At 31.8% G+C, this 4,415-nt stretch overlaps 1 pseudogene across 1 annotated transcript; it reads left to right on the top strand.

The window, feature by feature from the left end:
- The first annotated feature begins 2,477 nt into the window (after window positions 1-2,477).
- Window positions 2,478-2,566, top strand: BDBG_18045 (annotated as a pseudogene). The gene has a single exon. The product of its transcript is annotated as a tRNA-OTHER (tRNA).
- The last annotated feature ends 1,849 nt before the right edge of the window (window positions 2,567-4,415 follow it).

The following is a 4,415-nucleotide window of genomic DNA, read 5'->3' as shown; positions in this document are numbered from 1 at the left end:
CAAGATCTGAACAGATTGATAAAGAAAGATTGATATCTCTTATCTCTCATCAATAAAATTCTAGAATAGATCAGATAAGCTTAATAATTTATAAAACTAGATATCATCACTGTGTTTCATAAGATTCATATTACTGAAGAAGATGAATAACTTACAGCATTTTAAACATGTTATAATCTCTTTGAATAAATAGTCACACTCTTTAAACTGACTAACATTCTCAGTATATTTCAGAAGTATATTAACTAAGTGCTCTGAGATTTTCTTAATAAGTTTGTATCTACTTATCTAGATGGAATTCTCATCTTCATCAATGAATTTAGAAAAGAATATCAAGAGTATGTGTGAAAGATATTATAATAGCTATAAGAAGCAGAACTACTGATAGATATTGATAAGTATGATTTTGAAGTCAAGAGTATTAAGTATCTGAATTTTATTATAGAAGCTGATAAGAGAATTTGAATGAATTCTGAGAAAGTCTCTGTCATTCCTGAATGAGAAGCTCTGTGTACTGTAAAAGATGTATAAAGCTTCATCAGATTTACTAACTTCTATCATTGATTTATATAAAACTTCTCAGATATTATGAGATCACTTACAGATCTCACTAAGAAAGACTCAGTATTTTAATAATCAGTGAATACTGAAGCTGCATTTATACAGATAAAGAAGATGTTCATTAATATCTCTCTACTGATAATATTTGATTCTGATTATAAGATAGTTATTGAAGCTGATTTCTCTGACTATATGACAGAAAAAGTGATATTATAATATAATGATGAACATATTCTACAATCATATATCTTTATATCTAAGAAACTGAGTCCTGCTGAATGCAATTATAAGATCTATGATAAGAAACTTCTCATAATTATACACTGTTTAGAAGAATGAGACTCTGAACTCTGAAGTATCTCTGAATTTAAGATAGTCATAGATTATAAGAATCTCAAATACTTCACAACTATCTATAAACTCACTGAATGATAGATGTGATGATCTGAGTTCTTAAGCTGCTTTTATTTTACAATATACTACTATTCTGATAGTCAGAACTCAATGACAGATGTTCTCTTATAATAAGAGTAAGATATGTCATCTGATGTAATAGATACTCACTGAATAAACTGAGAGCATTGACTCTTGAATCTGAAGATACTAGTTGATTAAGATGAAACAGTTTATAACACTATACATGCTTCTTCAGTTAGAACTGTCATTGATATCTTCACTTTCTGTACACTGAATGAACTGTGATATACAGCAGCTCAGATGAATGAACTTCTTCAGATTCTCATTGAAGCAGTATATCAAGAAGCACTCTGATTTCTCTCAGAACTATATATAAGAACTGATATCTCAGAATATTCAATTGATGATAATAATACTCTATAATTTTATAAACAACACTGAGTCTCTCACTCTGAACTCTTACATACTTGAATAATATAAGAGATGTATGATTCACATATAATCAGTCATTCAGACTGTGAATAACTGTATAGAATAATCTTCTAAGAGTTCTACTGATCTGAGATATTAAACAGTATTAGACACTTTATCTGAAACTACAATCACTGTTCTTCTATTATCTTATGAAAGAATCATAGAAAAGATCTATTAAAATCACTCAATATCTCTGATAGAATCTGATGAGATGTAGTAATTGACTTCACTGTTAATCTATCTGAGAGTAAGAATTGTAGAAACATTCTGATTATTATAAATTAGCTGAGCAAAGATGTAATATTGAAATCTTGTAATAAGATGAATACTAAATAAGTCTCTGAAGCTTTTCTACAGAGTCTGTTCTATCAGATATATGAATAACTGAGATCTATAGTATTGAATCAGAGCTGTTAATTCATGAGCACTCTCTGAACAAGAATCTGTGAAATTCTCAAGATTATATACTGTCTATCAACTGTCTATCACTCTGAGATTGATGATGTGTCAGAATAGACAATTCAGATCATGAAGAATTATCTCTGTAAGTTCTGTAATCACTTATAAGATAATTGACATGATCTTCTTCTACATGCAGAGATTACTATCCATGATTAAGATGTTATTTCAACAGATATAAGCCTGTTCTTTCTTACATATGAATATTATATAAAAGTATTGAATCTTCTAGAGATCACACAGTTCACACTAAACCTCTGCAGTTCAATTCAGATCACTGACAATATAGTAACAAAGCTCTGAGATACCTGTAATTGAGCAGAGATCTTCATGACAACTGTGAAATAAAATCAAGAGAATTAAATCAATATTCACTGAGATCTCACTGAATAATATAAGATAGAAGATCTGATATAGTTGAATCTTAAGAATATATAAATCACATATTCATCTCATACACTAGATTACTGTCATGTCAAGTATAAAGTGATAGAAGTTCTAGATAGTCATAACTACTGTCTTAACACATTATCAGAGATTCATAATGTATTTTACACAAGCTTGCTGCCCCGGTGGCCGAATGGTTAATGCGGCCACCCGGTAGCACCTTGGCGTGGGAAACCAAGGCGCGTGGGTTCGAAACCCGCAGGGGATACATTAAATCCGGAACTCAAGCACCTCAGGTTCCTAATAAATACAGAGGTGTACAAATCGCTCCAATGAATTGCTCTATGTTCCTGGGCTGGGAAGTTATTATCGCATGTATCTAATTGTCACTCCTTTGTATTTTCCTATGTTCTTGTTATCTTGGCGTGGTCTCAACACCTGTATTTCCTCCTGTATAACCAACACTTGACCTGTATTTAACATCACGCAAGGACTCATCATAAGCTCCGCTTGCATATGAGTATAATGGAAGAATAATAATAATAATAATACACAAGCTTGCTCTGCTGTGCTACTACTGATCTGTTCTATTCTCAACTGACTTCTGACTGACAGTTATCAGACATCATAGAAGAAGATAATGAGCTTGAGTGAGAGATTGAGAATATTCTTGATAAGAGACTCTATAACTGCAGCTGATAATATCTTGTAAAATGAGTCAGCTACAATTAACTGACCTGAACTCTGAGTTCTGTGTTATCTGAAACAGCAGCTCTTGACTGATGAGAACTGCTTCTGAAAGAGAGAGCTAATATAATGAGCTGTACCTGATCAATTATATAGACTATTTTATTACACTTCACAGATTTCAATTACTTTATTCTTAAACACATACACTCTGATTCTCAGTCATTCTCAATCACTGATTCTCAGCTGCTATGAACATGTGTATATTCTTCTGCCTCGAAGCTTCACCACGTACATCATCACATACACATATAAATATTCATCTTGATCACTGATTCTCACACTTTCTCTTTCTTTTCTTCTCTAACATTTTTATCTTTGTTATATAAGACCTATCAATATTATACCGATCTATTCGGCGTAGGCCTCTTACAATATATCAATCTTGATTGATTAGTGAACTGATGACATCTTCATTCATACTAAGTTTCATAAGCATTTTCATTCTTCATAATGAGTATAGAGTGAGATCAGAAGTATTAAAATATGCAGAAGCATTTAAACATTCTTTCAGCACTTTTGTATTTAATTCTATAGGTGTTGAAATTGTATGAGTTTCTTATTAAATTAATCATTGAATTTTCTTGTATTAAACTTGTTGAGTTGCATGCATATCAGCTATCTATTACTGTTGTAATTTCAATATTACTCAGAGCTACTGTGATATCACTTCTATGCTCATGTTTGAGAGTTCTCTCATGTTATCATTAGATATGATTATATTGTTTATCAGATATGAAATATCTGTGAAATTGAAAGAAGTGTAATTATATGAATATCTCATATGTCTGTAGTGTCAGAACTGTCAGATCTTTCACTGATAGTCTCTTTGTAAGATCATATTACAGAGTCAGAATGACTGATGAGTAAGCTTTTATCTGAGAACTCAGTGTCTGCTTAACTATTTAACTGTTTCTCTATTTCTTACATGTTGTTATATGTTCAGATATCTCAGTGAGTAATCATTTCTAATGAGAAGATAATATGTGAATAATCATTTCTAATAAGAAGATGATGAATGTTTTTCAAGTATAAGAGGCCTACACTGAATAGATCAGTATAATATATAGGTCTTATATAACAAAGTGAAAAATGTTAGAGAAGGAAAGAAAGAGAAAGTACAGAAATTGGCAATCAGAGTGAATATTTATATGCATACACAGTGAAGCTTCGGGGCGGAAGAATAGGAATTCCATGGGTTTTTCAGCCAAGGATCAGTGACCGAGTATCGGAGCTTTCGGCGGAATCTGTGAAGTGTAATGGAATAGTCTATATGATTGATCGGGCGCAGCGCGCACCATATGTCTTATTAAATTCATGAAACAGCTGGGCTCTGCGGGCCTGTATAACTCTGAAAATAAATCTTTAAT

This window comes from Blastomyces gilchristii (genome assembly GCF_000003855.2).
Source record: "Blastomyces gilchristii SLH14081 genomic scaffold supercont1.48, whole genome shotgun sequence".
Lineage (NCBI taxonomy): Eukaryota > Fungi > Ascomycota > Eurotiomycetes > Onygenales > Ajellomycetaceae > Blastomyces > Blastomyces gilchristii.
Note: the sequence above shows the minus strand (reverse complement) of the source record. Positions and strands in the feature narration are given on the sequence as shown.